Source organism: Phodopus roborovskii, unplaced genomic scaffold (assembly GCF_943737965.1).
Source record: "Phodopus roborovskii unplaced genomic scaffold, PHOROB, whole genome shotgun sequence".
In the NCBI taxonomy this organism is placed as follows: domain Eukaryota; kingdom Metazoa; phylum Chordata; class Mammalia; order Rodentia; family Cricetidae; genus Phodopus; species Phodopus roborovskii.
The window spans coordinates 8,627,320-8,646,955 of record NW_026126408.1 but is presented as its reverse complement, the minus strand read 5'-3'; positions in this window follow the sequence as shown (position 1 = coordinate 8,646,955).

Sequence of the window (19,636 nt, the reverse complement as noted above, 5' to 3'; positions counted from 1 at the left end):
GAAAGCAGTATGCCGGCCGGCTCCCCGGTAAGAGAAATACATAGATCAGCAGAAATGGGTTAATACTTAAGACAAAGCTAGCCGATAAGAAACTAGTACCTGGCCAACAGAATTATATCAAATACAGAGTCTCTGTGTGTTAATTGGGGCTGGTGCGGCAGGATCAGACTGTCAGCAGGAGGAAAAACCATACTCCTTACAGGCAAAAAATCCAACATTGAGCAAATATTAATATTTGCCATTAGAGTAAGCACAATACATATATATGGTGTGCAGTTTAGTGTCTATGTAGTGAACCATGTTTTCTTGCCCTATAATTCCTCTCTAGCCCTTGCTGTAGAAGAAAATAGCTATCTTTCATGACAACCTTGGCCCTATATTGTAATTTACAGTTGTGAACCACAATTTTATCAAAGATGACCAAAGATGCCACCCTAGCATTTAAAGTTTTAACATATATAATCCTTAAACATCTGAAAGGAGCTGTTGGATAAGAATGAGACATCTCTCATTTTCTCTAGTTTAAGCTACACCTACACCAGTCCCATGCTGAAAGCTTAATGTATTTTGTTTCAGAAACTTCAGAGTTCATGCTGCAAGTTTGCCAACAGACCATTTTCCTAGGCACTCCAGCACTCATCTTTATTCTTCCACAGTTGTTTTTGTCTTAACTTTCCCATTATCATTCTATGCATTTTTCAGTTTTTCTGTGATTTCATTCTCATGTCCATTTTTTTTTTCTTCAAACACTTGATATGACATCTGCCATGTTCCCAGGCAAAGCATATCACAATGGAAATCATCATTTTAAACTTGTCCATCAGCTCTAGTGGAGGTGCAAATAATTTGTCTCATTTTCTTCAAAAACACTTTCTCCTTCCTGTCGATAAGTATTTATCCTAACTACATTTGGCCACATTCCATAACTGCATTTTTATTACAATTATTAAAAACCAATTAAATATATTTTAAAAGCAAATTTGCAAATCCACATAAAATTTTCCCTTCTTATATGGCTCAAGGAATCTGAAGTAAAGTGATATGATGTTGGGGTCTGGTGTGCACCTAGCTAACAATATTCAGACACACACACACACGTTTGCCACACACACACACACACACACACACACACACACACACACACACACGTTTGCATGCACACTCTCACCCCTACCACCACCACCACCCCAAACAAAACTAATGAAATTGAAAGGCATAAAACAAATAACTCTTTGTCAGCCACACTCCAAAGTGCTAAGAATTGTTGTATTCAAATTCAGGTTCTTCTGACCTCAGGATTCCATGTATAGCCTTAGCACATGCCACTGAAAAACTGTCTCTGCTTCCTGGTGACAAACTACCTTGTGCCCTACCTATACTGGACAGAAAATAAATAATAGACATAATAACAGAAGAAGGAGGCAGTATATTGTAAATACAACGTAATAAGAGAAAGTAAAGGCACAGTATGCTGAGAATATCTAGGAGCTATGGAAGGCAATATATTACCTGGGATGGTTAGTGAGTCTCATTAATATGAAATCTGAGCAAAAGCTCCAAAAACAGAAAACTTTTTTTTTATTGTAGAAAGTCCAACAAACAACAAAATACAATTACCAAGTTTAAGGGAAGGCACAGAATAATCAGTCTGGAATACCCAATGTGCTTGACATAGGTGAAGACAATGTAACTTTCAAATGTAAAATAAAGGTGGTTTAGGTGTCTTAGTTATTTTTCTGTTGCTATGATAAGACAAGGGGATCATGCAGCAAGGATAGATCCTGGTTCTATTGCCAAGGGACCATCAGGTGGACCAAGATACACAACTGTCTCCCTGTATTGGGATGTTACCCTGAGACTTAATGCAGGGGGGGTGAGGCTTGGTCCTGCCTCAACTTAATGTGCCAGGCTTTGTTGGCTCCCAGTGGGAGGCCCAAACCTTTGTGAGGAGTGAATGGGAGATGGGCTGGGGGCAGGAGGAGGGGTGGGAGGGACAACTATGTTTGGAATGCAAAATGAAACTTTAAATTTTTTTTTTAAAAATTAAAACAAAGGACATGATAATCAAGGTATCTAACTGATGCTTAGAATTTTTAGACAGTTCAAATTCAATGTCAGCAGGAGCTTATCACCAAGCAGGCAGCATGACACTAGAGTTTCAGCTGACAGTGTACATCTTGATCCAGAAGCACAAGGAAAGAGAAAGACACTAGAAATGTCAAATGTCTCAAATCCTGTCCTCCAACAAGGCCACATCTCCTAATCCTTCCCAGAGAGTTCTACCAACTGGATCAAAAGCATTCAAATACATGAGGGACATTCTCATTCAAACCACCCTAAAGGATAATATGCGGTGAGAACTCTCAAACACTGGGGCTTTGATCCCACAAAGTCATGTAGACTACAGTGTGAATGCTGATTATTGTTCTTCTTGAAGTGGGAGTCTGTCCAAGGTTGTGAATAGTGGATGGAGGAGGTATGAATTACATGTTTTGTGCTTTATTCCGGGCTATGTATTGAGAGGGTACCTTGAGGGTGTCTCTTTTTTTTTGGAGGGGGTGGTTTGAGACAGGGTTTCTCTGGAGCTATCCAGCCTGTCCTGGAACTTGCTTTGCAGAGGGTAGCTCTTTTATTCAGAATTGGAAGCAGCACTGGAGATTCAGAAAGGGGTGGGGAGACTATAACTTTATATTAAACTTAAAAACAAGAGTTGTTCTTTTTTTTTTCTTGATGGATGTGTTATAAAATTAAAAGAGGAAGTAATGGTTTCTGAGTCAATGTCCTGAGCAGCTAGAAAGATGAAATAGAATATAGGTTAAGTAGACTTCAACTAACAAAAGAGTTAGGGATAGGGAAATGATGGAGCTTGAATATGTTGAGATCATGTCAGTGTTCATGAAACATCAATAAAGGGATACTTGACCATTTTATTGATGCATTATTTTTTAGTTCAGATGAAAAGTCTGAAGTAGATCAGAAAATCTGCCAACTATTTTGTACTATGAGTCCTTTAGGTTTCTCTGTGTGCATCCTGGTTTTGTCCTAGGAGTGTAACTGTCTAATCGCCTTGTAAGCCAAAACTTAACCTATTATCGATATTCCTTGTACAAGAGAGTCATTCTTACATGCATAGCACTCCTCCCCTGTTTTCCCTTTCCCATTCTTGTTTTCTTTCTTCTACTATCCCTTCATTCTTTCTCCTCTCCTTTCTCCAAAGAATGAATATACACACACTCTAGAACAAGGCTTTTTAATCTCCCTATATGTGAATATTGATAATAAGGACAAGTCAAAGAACCATCCTATAGTAAAACAGATGATTTATCAACATTATTCATCTTAACATTAAAGACAAAACCATGTCTCACTTTCATTTGAATAATTGTAAAAATCCATTTATAAAACAGAAGTTTGCAGGAATGGTGATAGACCCTAAAGAAATAATGATGAGCAAGACCTGATGGATTTCACAATCATGAAGAAGGGTATCTCCATGAGTAACTAGAACCTGTATTAGTAGGAGCACAACATGCTGCAGCAGCCACAACAATAACATTCACAGAAGGGAGGGTATCTCAGATATCCACCCCATGGAATGTAAGGGTTAACCGGTAATGAGAAAGACCTATCCCAGTAAACCAGGAATAGGAAGAAGGAGAATGGGAAAAGATACTTAAAAACGAAGAGCTGGAAGTGAGAAAAAAAATATTGGGAGGGTACCAAAATACCATGTAAATAGCCGTTAGTAAGAAAAGTCTCTGCAGGCTTCTTATTGTCTTTAGATTTTATCTTAAAAACAATAAAAGGGAGCTACTGATTGGTTGGAAGGGAAAATGAAAATATAGCATTTGCAACACCAAACAGGGTCATGTGGCACCCTGTTGGTTTTGTGAAAATAAATGGATTGGATTTATGCAGGACTGAAGGTGAGACAAGGATTAAGAAGCCACATTGGTAATCTTGTATATAGAAGGATTAGGCAACTAAAGTAATTACAGCTATAATGAAAAAGAAGAAATAGATTAAAGGAAAAAGTAAGTAACAGGATCCATAGAAGTTATCGACTGACTGGATGCAATTGTTGATGAAAATTAAAGAGTCTTGGATTGCATCTGAGCTGCTTTAGGTGGTACAATGAACAGAAAAACACATAGAGAAGGAGCTTGGGAGCCAATGAGGAGTACAAAATACATACTGAGGGATATATTTTGTCTCCAAGTGGCCATTTTTAGTAGAGAATTGTAATAAAACTGTAACACTACACAGTGATATAGATTATATTTTATGCTACTTGAGTCCACAGAAATTGACAGGTAACATTTAAAAACAACAGAGATCACTATAGGTCAGTTGCCATTCATGTTTACCCTGACAATAAAGAGGAATTAGAAATATAATGTGATCTAGTTATATAATAAACAACAAAAACAAAATAAGTATTTCAAAGGTGTATTTATACCCATATTTTGTTGTAATTTTATCCACAGTCTTTGTATAGTGAGCATTCCAAATGTCTGCCAATAGAACATGCACACATAGGTATAGAGATAGACTTATTAGGGATATTGATAGACATAATAAATAAGTTAACTGTGTTAAGGAAACATTTTGTCAAGCATTGAAAGAGAAACACAACATGATGTCATTTATATACAAAATCTGTAAAATTTAAATATGTGAAAACATAGAGATGAATGGTAGTAACTAGGATGGATTTGGGAAACGTTGGTGAACAGTCACACAGTGCTGAAAGATAATTAAGTCTAACAATTGAAAAGCCCTATGTTAAGAATGTTGCATACTGTTTTAGAAGTTTGCTGTTTTTACTTTTATAGCTTAATTCCAACTGCCTCTCTCTCTCTTACACACACACCTTTGATAATGGTATGTCAGTTTCTGTGATTGCTGTCATTTCACTTTTTATTCTTTTATTGAAATATTATACTATATTCTGTAATATACACAAATATACAATATAAATGAGAGAAGAGAGGAGGGAGAAAGAGAGGCAGAACAAGAAGACGTTAATGATAGAGGGTATCAGGGAACTTTGCTTCCTTTTTGTCCCCTGGTCTATCACTCGGTTAGCAGCCAATCACTTAGCAGAAAGCAAAACATAAGAGCTTACAGAATGGATGAATTTTAATTATTTGTATAGAGCACAATGGACTCTTTCACCATCTATATTATACGGAGTTATTTGGTGAAATTGAAGGATGGAGTGAGCAGACCATGAAAAATGAGAAAAATTACAAAGAACCTAAAAATAAAATGTTACTTCATCGAAAGGCACCTCTCTAATTCAATTTTGAGCACATTTAATTCTTTATTTTAAGAGCGTGTGTCACTGCCAAATGATCTACAAATAGCATTTTTCCATTCTATAGATGGAATTCTGATTTTAATAGTGCTGAGTTCAGATTAATCAACATTATGATGGAATAATATGTGGAGGATGGTGAAAGAGATGAAGAAGTAATACTTTCTGAGTGATTGTCCTGCTACTGTCATAAAAATGATATCTTATATGAAGTTATCACAAAGCACATTCACAGAATAAATGATAAACAAGATTAAATGAAATTGTGGTATAGGAAATGAGAGAAGGTAAGGACTGTGACACAATGAAAGAAAAATGTTGGGAGGAAAATGAAAAATTATAAACGGTTGCACATAAAAATTTCAGGTTAGGACTAGGGAAGTATTTGAATTTAGAGAAACAAGATTGGAAAATGAATGGAAAAATAAATCCCAGGTAAGGGCAGAAAAGAGCTGTGAGGTGGAATGTGTTGGATTGACTTTCTTTTGGAAGAGGCTGGTTGCTACACTACCCTACAGACATGTTTCACTGAAGATGGCATATCATGGTAGAGAGACATTTCTTGACCCTTTCATCATAGTACTATCTTTCAAACTATATTAGTTCTATATTTAAAGTCTGTTCTTCTCCTTCCAGATATAGAAAGGGTTCAAACATTGGTAAGTCTCTTTGTTGTACCATTGGAGTCTTCAGGAGGCTAGGTCCTGTCTGGACTAACTTAAGGTCCAACAACTATAGATTTAAGATTTGCAAGTCAAATAGGATAAAAACAGCCCTAACAGCATCAGTGCCTTTATTTTTAGAGTGAGCTTGAACATTTATTCTTTGACACCTCCCTGAAAAACAGTTAGCCATTCCAGAGTAAGCTAACACCAAGCAAGCCAACAATAGTGTCACTAGGAGAAACATGTTGTTCTCAAGAATTTCAGAATATACTCCATAAAACCTGTTCTGCTCTGATTACCTGTCACTTTGTTCATTGTGGAGCAATAGATAAATGCAGGGACATTCAAGTCTAGGTGGTATATATTAAGAATAGTTTCGCTGTAGCTGAAAACCTGTAACTTAGATAGAACCCACATGGTTCTGCAAACCCAGAGCATGCTGGGTAAACTCCCTAGTGTCCTGACTCTACTGTGGGTTTTCAAACTGAATGTGTCAGAATCACATAGCAAACTTTGGAAGAGTTTTCCCGGCCCCACCCCCAGTATGCCTTAATTTGCTGGTCTGGAGTGAAGCATGGCAATCTGTGTTTCTAATATATTCCCAGGAGGCACTGAGGCTGCTGCTCCACGGCACCCTTTGAGACTCCTGTTCTGTCATCCAGTGCTGAGTGGCTCTTCTGGGATTGAATCTGGGGTGAACTCACAGCCAGCATAATGTCCTCTCCATAGCCCTGGTGTACATGCCATGTGCTCAGTACACTCATCAATCTATGTACTTTCCTGCTTCAGATCCTCCCTGTTTAAATTAATTAAGCTTTTGCTCAATAGGACAGAGGAAGCCCTGTGACACCTGGCCAATGCTATTTGCCTGCTATTCAGTACCAAAGTGCACTATTAATAGCATGTGCATGTGTACACACACACACACACACACACACACACACACACACAGCTTTATAGGTTGACTTTTCTAAAACTGCCTGACAGGTGAGGTCCAAATAATACATAAGGCTGAGGAAACAGACTTCTCTTATGAACACTGTTGGCTTACCTACCATCATCTGTAAGACAGAACAAGCAAACATCACAATGTCACCAAAAAGACATTTCTGCAATATATCCAGGAGGCCCTGTGCTCCATCTACCTTGTGTCCCTGCTATCTTTTCCTCCATATTCCTATTGTTTTTAAGCTTTACATTTTGTTGTCACACATGCTCAGCATTCTTGTATTTGGCCTACAATAGAGAGGCTGGTATTGTTTGTTGTTACTTTGTTTTGTTTTTTTAATTGGCATCCTCTGTCAAAGGATTCTGAAATTTACTTCCTGAAAACACCCAATGTCACCTGAGAAACAAAAATAATAAGAGGCAGGTTGATGGCCAAGCATCTCCCAAATCTTCCTTTGGGAGGTAAGCAGAGGCTATGGGAAAGTTGGAGAAAAAAAAAATGGCTTATTGAGCTAAGAGAAAGTTCCTTTAGAAAACAGTTTTAGACATATAACTCTTAACATTGTTATCACAGAACAACACTGAAATGTGTCGTCAATCAACCTTCTAGAAGTTGCTTCTGATTTCACAATGTGTCCCAGCTTGGAAAGTTGTTATCTAAGTATATGAATTACTCATAAGGATTATTGGAGCTGTGTGTGGTTGACTAGCTGTCAAACTCTACATAAAAAGAGTTACTTGTATTATGCCATTTAATAAGTGAAATGTCCCCATCATAGAAACACTTCATTGTGCATATTTCATGTGTTAGGAATTATGACTAAAAAATTTGAAGTAGTGTGCACAAAGTCATTTTTAATCAGGGTCAGAGTTAATATTTCAACCCTGTCAGTCGGATGCTAGACTTCACACTTGTGCATGTGGGTGTGATTTTTGCTTTCTGGTGGCACTGTCTCAGCCAATCACATGGCACTTTCACAGTTTTTATTTGACAGATTGGAGATGAATATCCTGGGAGCAAATGAACCCCCACTCAACACAGACATGTGGAACACCAATTGAGTTTCCAGACGTCTGTGCACAGGGATCTACCATGGTGAGGTGGGAGGTGGGAAGAAGGAGCCTTCAGATTTGTTCCCTACCTTAAAAAGCATTTCTATATGCAAGAAAACTGTGGGGAATGGGATGGGAGAACATATGGCTAAGTGGCCAAATGTGTGAAAATGAAAGTATAAAATATGTGTTTTAGCTAAAACTGAGAACTAAGAGAAGAGGCTGCTCAGGCTAACTAGCATATAAAGGTATACCTTCTAAATCAGGGATGGTACTGTCCTGGGCTCAAACCATGTCCCCTGGCCACTTACTATCCTAGCAAGCTAGTTTTGTTTCCCTTGCACCAGGAGTACTCACAGTGGCCTCTCATTTTAATATTTATTTAGAAGTTAATTACTGTCACTGTCAGCTCTTTTATCTCAACAACATTTCACAGAAATGTATTCAGGCATTATGTGACTTGTAAGTAAGATTAACAAGAAAGTTCAGAGAAGTGTAATAATCAAGGGATTTGGCTGTTAATAAAAGAACTTAATGAGAAACAAATGAGCTAACACCACATAGAATTTGAATTTGGTGAAAGCAAATTCTAGAATTGCATATAACATACTTTCCAAGTATAAATCTCCATAAACCTCAAATGACAAAGACAAGAGGGACATTCACATGGGCACAGGCAGTGGGAATAGCCAGCCCTGAGGGTACTGTTGGATTATTTATATCTTAATATGAATGTGATTTCAGGTGGATTTCCTAGTTATTTTCTGTATTATGCTCTTGTGGTGTGTGTGTGTGTGTGTGTGTGTGTGTGTGTGTATGTGCATGTTCACATGTATGCACGTGCACATGTGCACACGCATGCACACACACATGCACACACACAGTACTGATGAGCTGATAGAGTGTATTATTCCTGCTTTACAGACAGTTAAAGGGATTAAGCAAATATCCTTGATCCAGCATGAGGCTGAGCCTTTGTATTCATTTATAAACTTAGGCAAGTCACTGAAGAGAAAGAGAAATCATGCAACTGGAATGGAGAAGAAAAGCTCCAATTATAGTTTCAGAATTGCCTGCCACCTTTAGTGTTAACAGAGTGTGCACGTTTCTCAGAAGTGACACCTGCATTGTCTACTGGGAAACATTTAATCCCTGAAGCTGTAAAAGGTGGATGGAGAGCATACCACTGAATAGAAATGACGGCAGTTCCTTCTGTGATAGAAGAAGCTGCACTAATTTAAGTAGCAGCAGATCAGAGGGCTTTCATTCCCCCCTCCCTTTGTAATTTGATTCCATGTGCACTTCCCCTATGGAATACCGGGAAATTGCATAAACATATGAGTATTAGAATGTGGATCTCCTTCTGATGGCCCCTCTGCTCTCTGAATAGCCTCTATCAGGATCTGATTAGCAGTGTTTCTATTCTCAAAAGAGAGGTATTTTGTTTTATTTAGCATAGTATCAGCCATGATTAATACATACAATACAGAGATTTGCTGTTTGGTAAATGTTGGTAGAATGAAAGGAAGGATATTTTAAAAACATGATTATTTTCAATCTCAGAGTCGTTTATCCATTAGCTTCCCCTGATAAGTCTGGGGGGGGGTGCTCTACTTCATATGCAGAATACTAGCAAGCAACCTTGCTCATTAAAAGTCTATACTTTATCTAAAAGAAATATTCCAGCATGTTCACAAAACAGCAACTTTTGTATGTCCATTTTCTGTCTACAGTGATTGTCACAGTGCATGGAGATGGTCCTCAGTGAATGAGAATTGTACTAAGGGAGTGTTTCATATATTAAGGGTTTTCAATCCAAAAAGGGAAAGTGCTTAAAGTGTGGGCATTTAAAAGCCTAAGTATGACTTATCTCCCAAAGCTACTCTTAGGAGTAGCCGAATCTTTCCTGATTCTTGAAAACTGATATAATTGCCCTGAGTACTTGCAGGCAGAATCCTTGATTCTTCCCCATCAGCAAGCAATCTGAGTTTACTCACACTGCTTCTCCATTTGCTATGAGAACATGAAGTCAAGATAGATATAGATGCTAACAGGACACCGGCACCTTTTCAGATAGCTGGCTTCATCTGACTGCCTGTTTGTGCAGAGAGCTGATTATCAGGCCTGTGCAAATGCAGGGGAAGTGATGTGATCTCTATGATGTTTTACACCACAGACAGAGCCATCTCTCTATGCAGCACTCACTCAGCGAGGCAGGAAATATAATTAAGCTTTCATGCATATCCCGATAGAACACTGCACAGCCATTCAATCATTCAAACATAAAGAGTAGGAGTCGCTATCACCACAGATTTTCCTTCTCAAGATACTACCTAAAGCATGGAAAGAGATGCTGGAAAATTGAACAAAGGGAAGATGTGGTGAGCTCCTTAGGAAAATGAAAGAGGATCTGAAGTCAAGGAGCTTGTAGGCAATTCTTCTGTGAGGCCCATACTGACTTAGTGGTTCTCAACCTTCCTATGCTGTGACCCTTTAAAACATTTCCTCATGTTGTGGTGACCCTCAACCATATTTTTCTTCCTACTTCATAACTGCAATTTTGTAACTGTTATAAATCATATTGCAAATATCTCACATCCAGGATATCTGATAGAAAACCACTCTACTAAGTGCACCTTGATAACATGAATCTAGGCATAGTAATACTTTGAATTTTGGGATTTACTTCATTCACGTATATATGTGTGTACATGTGAATGTGGGCAAATGACTATAGAGGCTCAAAGAGGGTGTCAGATCCCCTAGAGTGGTTACAGAAAATTGTGAGCTGTTCAATGTAGTGTCATGAGCTAAACTCTAGTGCTCTTTATATAACAAGTGTCCTTAACTGCTGATTCACCTTTTCTGCCTTTAGATAATTTTAAATAGAAGAACATAGTTCCAAGATTGACCTGCCTAAAAGAATCAAAGAGTTTGGCAATGTTGTGTACTGCTACAGGATAATAACTACTCTATAGGATGACATGAGAGTGTCAGAAGTTATCATAGCATGCATACATATATGTATATATATGTATGTATGTGCGTGTATGTGTGAGTGTGTGTGTTTGACTTGATTTAATTTCTAGCCTTGTCAATTACTACATATTTAAGAAAATTAATCACTACAAGTATCAATTTTCTCAACCATGAAATCATAGTATTTTGTGTAGAAAAATTAAAGAAAAATAACTTCTGACTTTTCCAACAATCTCATAGAGGACTGTAACATCCTGGGAAATATTATGTCTTATAATGCATTCTATTAAATAAAATAGTAGTCCCACCTCGAAAAGGGTGGTTGACCCTCTCCCAGCTGCTCTCAACTCTGAAGATCTCTTCAGTAATGTGTGAGCCCTGGTAAGCACCTCCTCCTCTGGGCAAGAAGTTTGGCTGGCTTGATGGTATGTAAGTAACAATAGATGTTATAAGTTCACAAATGACATGATCTCACTAGGTACAAAAGACAGCACTTAAAACTCTTCTACATCCTCTGGCTCTTACATTCTTTCTATTTCGAGAGCCGAGCATTATTGGACACATTCCTATCTTATGTGTCCTGGGCCAGAGTATTAACTGTTTTGTGGAAAATCTTTCAAAATTCATATCTGATAACCCAAAAGTGATATGCATGACATCTTAAGCAAAATGATTTTCCAGGAATTAATGTTTTTCTTACTAACAAAACAAAGCAAAAACAAAGTACAAGTTGGCACAGAGACTTGGCCAATTTGGCAAAGGTACTTAGCCTGACTGAATTTCTAACTTTAGGCTCAGCACCTGCTCGAACCAACTACTACAAGTTGTCCTCTGACCTGCATGTGGTACCATGACACATGTGTGTCACCAATAAGTAAATATAAAATTTTAATTGGCAGCAAGTATGATTCAGTCACTATTATTACCTATCATGCCAACATGTGGACCTGTGTTTGAACTCCAGAATTCAAACAAACCCGAGCCCCAGGGTACATGCTTGTAGTCCCATACTGTTGGCAGTTGGGGAGTGAATGAACAGCTAGCTAGCCAAAGTGATGAGCTTCTGAATTACGGAGACATTGAGAAATTCTGAAAATTAAAAATTGTATAAGGATCAAGGGTAGATAGATACCCACAGTCAATCTACACCCCCCACTCTTATCCACATATATATATACACCCCACACACTAACAAGTGCATACACTACATATGCATAGAAAGGGAGGAATTTAAAAAAGGACCGAGGAAGAAAAAAGCACAACTACACTGTTGTGTGAATGTAGAGAGGTTACATAATAGAATCCTAAGTGATGCCCTGAAGTAGAAATAAATATGGTGAAATTTTATTTTCCTTAAGCTTAAAGGTATTTCCAGTAAATGCCATTGGAGATCAAGAGAAAATGTGAAGCCAGTTGAAACATGCTATAACAGACACATTAGCAACTAATTATCCGTGCTAATGAAAACTACAAAGAAACCTCCCCTAATGATCTAGGGAGGCCCCAGAGCATCCTAGGAACTGTGTGTGGAGACAATATGACATTCTCAGTTAGGGCTCTGGCTGCTTGCATTTTCCAGACCAAGCAACATAGTCATTTTGCTTTGATAATTGATCAATTATCATATTATTTTCTGTGGAGGGCTCCTCAACATCAGCAAAATGGAAAGTTTCTCTTTTCCTTGAGTTCCATTAAGTCATTCCAAGCCATTCCAAGCCAACCTCCTTGGCATTTACTCCCTAGAGTTCAAGAGAAGTAATGTGGCATGCAGTGCTTTTGTGGTTGGCCAAACTTGCTTCCTGTGTGTGGTTATGCAGCCTTCCAAGAATAAGTAGAAGGAAAGCAGGCTGGAGGTCATTGCATACATCTCAACTTATAGAAGCAACATGAAATACCCACTGGCTGATAAATTTGTCTTGCTACTTTGAGGTCAGTATCTGGAGATTCTATGCCACTCCAAAGACTTTCTGCCTCAGCACCAGCATAGACAGGATGGGGGTTAGTAATCAATTATTATGAGCATCTCTACAACATGGTCTCTTTATGCAAAGGGCCCAAAGCAGAGTTTCAACTCAACTCCAATTCGATAATATTTCACTAGGAAATACATCAAATATATTAGCACAGGTATGAACTATTTTAGCTTATCCTTGTCATTATTGTGAAACAGAACAAGAACTATAGTCTTGAGTGGAACAAATAGTAAGGTGCAAGTTCTAGAAGTTTTAGAAATTCATGGCTTTAGTAGTGAGGCTGTCAGTGGTAACTTAAGAAAACCATTTCTGACAAAGGTCACTAAGCAGAAATGAAAGGGGGGGGACTAGACAGAGGCTGGGAAAACTATGGAGAAATTATTATGAGAAAACCTTTCAAGAGATTACTTTGCATTTAGAAAGGGAACCCTGCATTAAACACAATCATCCTTTGGAGAAATTGTTTGTTCTAAATCTATGATGAACACAGATGATAATGTTGAGGTCAACATTTTCCTCCTACCTGCTGTGTCTCTCATCTCTCGTTCTTGCTGTCTCACAGTCCCCAATGATTTGTGGTTCAAGAAACTTCTGGCACCATGACCTTTGAATTTTGGTACTCATAATTAAAGCCTTAATTGGCAAAAAATGTAAAGAAATAAATTATGCTTACCTACATGGCTTACACATAACATATGACCTCAATATGAAATATTAGCAATGCTTTGTCTCTTGAGGGATTTCTCATTTCTCATTTTTCATGGAGGTCCAGAAATAGTGTGGGTAAACATAGCAAGAAAAGCCATGTAACCACGTGGTTACAGGATATAGAAATTCCAAGAACCATCTGGGATTTTAAAATATATATATGTATATATATACATATATATATTTCTAGGGATAACTTTAGAAAACTGCCTGACTCTGAAAGGAAAGAATGTTTTGCCCTGAAGACTGACATTACTCACTAGTCATTTATTTATAAATGTCCATTTCCTAGATCATTGCTCTACTTAAAAATAAATTTCAGGCACTTAAAACACTGATAACTTGGGCACTGGATCCCCAAATATTTATACTCTGTGGTAGAGGTTTGTTTAATTTTTGCTTGACAAAATGACTTTCAGATAATAGGAAAACTCTTTTTTCATCAGTGCTAATTCCTGAAGCTTTCTAAACATACCCATGTCTTATATTTCTTTATAATTCATTTCATAAAAATTTACCACTTAAGAATATGCATCATTGTTTCCTCCTCTTTTAGATCATATTTCTACTGTTTTCTTATTAACACAATAACTTGTTGAGAATAACCAGAAATTGAGCTCAATACCATACATAAGGAGGCCTACATTCTATGCTTATCTGGAGAGCTGGAGAGATAGGGACACATGGTAGTGTGTCAAAGAATCTGTATCTCTGTGTGGAGAATATGGCATGACCTAGACTTAAAAAGTTCCCTGGATCTTGGTAGAAGAAACCCTATGGAAGTTTTGTTTCTTTTGAAGCCCAATGGGAATATTCTCTAAATCCTGACTGTATTGTATGGTGCACAGAGTAAACTCTGTATCACCTATCATGACAAGCATGTATCTTGTAACTAAGTCTAAATATGTCTAGTAGGTATAATCTCTCTGGTTTTCTAAATCGGAGCTTGACGCTATAGTCATTTATAAGTTCATGTTATTTCTTCTGCCTTGAATCTCCCTAATTCCTAGTCTATGTGTAACTATAAAATATTTCTAATAATTTTTTTCTTTTTTTTGAGAAAGGTTTATCTGTATTTTTTAGAATTCTATTTTTAATTAAAACAAGCTTTTATAACATTTTCACATTGAAATGACATACTGTTTTCTATATGCCTACATGGAGAGCCTGTTATTTAAATTGTTAAATTTAGTTCACATGGGATGCTTTATATTAATATCTGTTTTCAAACATGTAGCTCAGTCTCTTGCAGATGGCACTTGCTCAACAAGTAAACAAAATGGTTAAATAGTTTACTGTCTTCCATGAAATGAATTGATTTTTTATATTTTCCATTTGTATGAGGCTAAATTAAAGCTGATACTGACTGGTTAATCCTTAGCCAACTAGTAGTATATGGCAACTACCCACAGGAGCTTAGTAGCCTTCATTTTAGCCATTGGTTTCTACTACAGAATGTATGTTGCTTCCAAAGAATTACAAAGTGGAATTTTAAGATTGAAGGTGTGGCTATTATTATTGTTGTTGTTATTATTATTATTATTATATTTGCTCCCAGAAGCATACTTGAAAAACAAGTAAACACAAGCAGCGTATCAGCTTAAAGATAGAAAAATCAAGGAATGGTTTCATGGCTGATTTAAAGCTAAGCAGGTGACACAGAGTCAAATTCAAAGCCATATGTACACCCCCTGACCAATATTTTTAGGATTACCAGAAATATAATTAGATTAAGAATCAAAAGAGCACAGTCCCACTTTATGTCTTTAGCATTAATAAGTTAGATAAGGATTTAAATGATAGCCTATATTCTGAGGTTTTCTTTCTTTGCCTGCAAAATGAGTAAAATCACACTTATAAATATGCTCTGAGTATTAAATGTGATAGAAGACGGATGCATGGAACATTTTGTGCATCATTTCATAGTATGCTTATAAAAGTATATATTACAAAATTAATTTGACTTGGCTGCTGATAGAGAAGCCTGCAGTGCTCAGTTATAGGGTTACACTCTCTGAGATCCTTTCTGCTTCCTTAACAGGGAAGATATTCTCCTTGAGTTACTGTTATTGTTATGAGGTAGTCTCCCATTTCATATACTCCTGATTTGGGCACAGTCTTGATTTGTGTGTTCTCGAAATAGAAGAGTTCGGATAGTGCATGGAAATAGAGCAAGTAGCCAGGAGTTCCATTAGTGCAAGAATGTGAAAACACACATACTTTAGACAAAGACAGGGCCAAGTCAATCCTTAAAGGGCCTTTATCTAGGAGGCATGGAGTTAAGTCTCTCCTATCCTCTTTATCCCTTGCATGTGTTATCTCCAGACTGGCAATTCCAAGAAAGGGGTGTGTTTTTCTTGGAAGACTATTTTACGCTAAATTCACTTTACTAGAAGCTTGAACATAAGATGCAAGGTTATGTGTAGGCATGTAAGTATGAAGGCTTCACTGGGGAAAGGATGGCAACACTTTGTACATGCTTCCTTGGTGAAGACATTCCTGAAGTTGGTTTGAACTGACTCAGCCATGCCACCTACTGATCTTTATGTCTAGCTTTGGTGTAGGGGGCATTGGTCACTTTTTCCAAAAGTTAACCTCCTTCCTAATAGTTTTAGCCAAACTCTTAATCCTACTTCAGCATGCACCATGCGAACTATTTTAATGGTAGGAGTTCAATATATTTGGCAAAAGAAGAAAAGAACCTGGAACAGTGGCAAATATTTGAAAAATGATCATACATATCATCTCCTGATATATAATGAATCAGTCACCCTTACAAAAGTTTTCTAGATTAGGCATGTTTGTGGGTACTTGCACATGTACCCATGTATGTATATACCTCTCTTCTTAATCGTGAGAATGATTTGACTACACTTTTAGCCTTTTAACCACACTATTTTTGGCAAACACTTTTCTCAAGATAACAGTAGGTGGGACATGTCTAGCTCACAACTTCAGCATTCTGTGTTTTACTTCAATAGGAGGATATAATGCCAGATAGAGAATTAACATGAGTCCTTAAACATAACCTAATATTTAAGCTACTGCTAAGTCCCATGCCTCTTCTTCCTGTTCATACCTTGTGTAACACATTATATATATATATATATATATATATATATACACATATATATATGTATATATATATATATATATATATTATATGATTACATGTGTTATATCACAGATAACACACACACAGCCAGTATTTTCTTGTCTTCTCTTTAATGACATTCCCGAATACGGAAAGATAAATTTTATCTTAAATATACAATGTTTTATTTGCCTTAGTATTCTCTTGGAAGAGGTGGCCTGCCTTCCAATGTACTCTGTACATTATAGTCTCCAGTCACTTCTTTTCTAACCCCTAATATTTCCCAGTGCCTATGTGCTATGTGTATGTCCATTAGTTAAAGTTTCTAGTGGCATCTCTTTGCCTGACAAGTAGACACATTGCTTGGTGGATACCTTCTTATCTTCCTATTAATGAGATGCCCACAGCTCAGATTAACTCCCTAAGACACTGAAGATTGTCTCAATAGGCTTTACTAAGAATCATTGCATTATAACCACTGGTTACCCTTTAGCCAGCCATTTTAAAATTTGGATATAAAAGTGATCCCATTTTCTTGCCCAGTTTTATTTCCCCCTGAGGCTCTATTATCTCCAAGGGACACCCAGATTTATCTGCCTTAATAGAGTACCTCATTGTTTTCCTTAGTGCTATAGGTAAATGGATTTATAAAGAGGAATGGAATTGAATTTTTCTCCTTTTTTTTGATAACATAGTAGGAATTCCAAAATTATTACTTGGGATATTTTCCTCACTGTGAATAAATTATTGTCTGTGATAGCTGTTAATTTCTCTTGTCTGTATCAATTTTAACAAAAGTGAACACAAATGCTTAAGAATATATTGTTCACTCTCTTCTGGATGTGAAGGAAAGAGGCAAACAAAATTTCCATTAATTAAGAGTGTATGCTGGAGGGTGAGAGACATCATGGGTCACTTTTTTGGCTGTTAATTTTGTGGTAAGTAAGCTGCACCCTGTAGCAATTTGTGTCTAATTCACTATTGCTTTGGACATTTAAATGCTAATTACCTTAGTTTTCCAAAATTATTTTATGTAACTTTTCCATGTCTCCTACGCTGGATATCAGGAGCCATACCCAAACCTGTGCTTATGAAAGTACTGTATCTATATTTCCATGCTGAAAGATTGGGTGCAGAATTTGTCTAGAGGTACAGACTTCATTAGGAATGATTCTAGTCTGTTGTACTATTAAAAAAGATATATAGAATGAAAACACATAAGGAATAGGGACCTGACTGTGACAATTCAAAGCCAGATGTGTGCATCAAGGAGCTGGAGACCTAGCAAGGTTAACATATCCGATGTCAGATGTTGCATACAGTTGTTGAGCACATAGGATAAGGAATTTCCTGGAAATCTAGCTGGTACAACAAAGCATGTTTATATAAAATTACCTTTTTGACACTGGATAATAACTAGCTTTCACCATGTGTGTCTGTGTGTGCATGTTTCATGACTTATTAAATAGATTAGCTATATTAATTTTTTACTTTGAGATTTCCAGACAATCACACAATTTTTGTATTTTTCAATCCTGTTTCTACATTATATGTTAATGAAAGCCAATAACAAATATTTTAAAAGGTTTTCTAGATTAAGACCCCTCCAAGAATCAATAATCTCATTGACATGGATCAAAAAGCTATCAATTCTATGATGACCACAAATAGCCGCCGTAGAAAGCATGCATGTAAAGACGACCAGGAAAATCAATATCTCCCTCAGTTATCAATAACACTGGAAGGCAATTGGAATTATGAAAACATTGTATATACCCTGTGTCTTAAATATTTGAAAAGATCTGCTTCAGATACATGAAGCAGATATAGGTTAGGTTTTCTTGATCTACTTATGCCCAGATAATTCCCTTTAGATTCTCTGTTGTAGAGACTAGACAGTCAGAGAAACCCTGTTCATTAGTTAAAGGGGTAAACTAGACACATTATTGTCGAAATCACAGAGGTTGTAGAAGAAGATGCACCTTTGTGAAGCTACTTATGAATTTTCTGGTGAATACAGGTCTTTTATAGACCTTTTCTTCCTTGGTGTTTATGAATACTTCCACTATTGTGACTACAAATGCAATGGATATCATTACAGAAATCCACAAATGGTCAAAATACTAAAAATAAGTTATTATAGGTTGTCCAATACCATACTTCATGAAATGATCCCTATACCTAAGACCCATGGAAATTCACATGGAAACCAAAAAGTCTTTTATATATGACAATAAAGGCATAGTCATGAGTTATCAACACACAGTGGTATAAGCAACATCAGCATAATGACAATACCAGCTGGCGTGCCAATGTAAACAGGGCTATTTCAACATAGTCGCAGTCCTAGATGAAGAGTTAACAAGTAGTAGCCAATGCCTGCTCAGAGAGCAAGAACTATTTTCCTTTTTCCTTTAGGAACAGGCCACTTCATTGGTTGTCCAATGGTAACTTTTTTTTTCTTTTTTCAAGACAGAGATATTCTGTATATGCTCTGGCTTTCCTGGAATTCATTTTGTACACCATTTTGGCTTGGAACTCACAGAAATCTACCACCTTTCTGCCTATCAAATGCTAGGATTAAAGGCATGTACCACTACTTCCCACCCTTTATTCATTAATTCTTAATATGCCCCAGTTAATTGTTTTTATAGGAAAAATAAAAAACGGTGAAAGATCCTGAAGTTCCAACTACATGGTTCACCTCTGAGGAATTTATAGAATTATAAAGAAGGGATATTCTCTGGAGGATAAAAGCCATAAGAACCTTCAATCCATTGCTTCTATGTCTGCTAGAGTCCCTCCTTTTTTTCAATCAGTTAGAAGTTAGAACACATCATTTATTTCCACACATCCTCAAATTAGGGGAAGATAATGATCGTTAACTCCATTGACA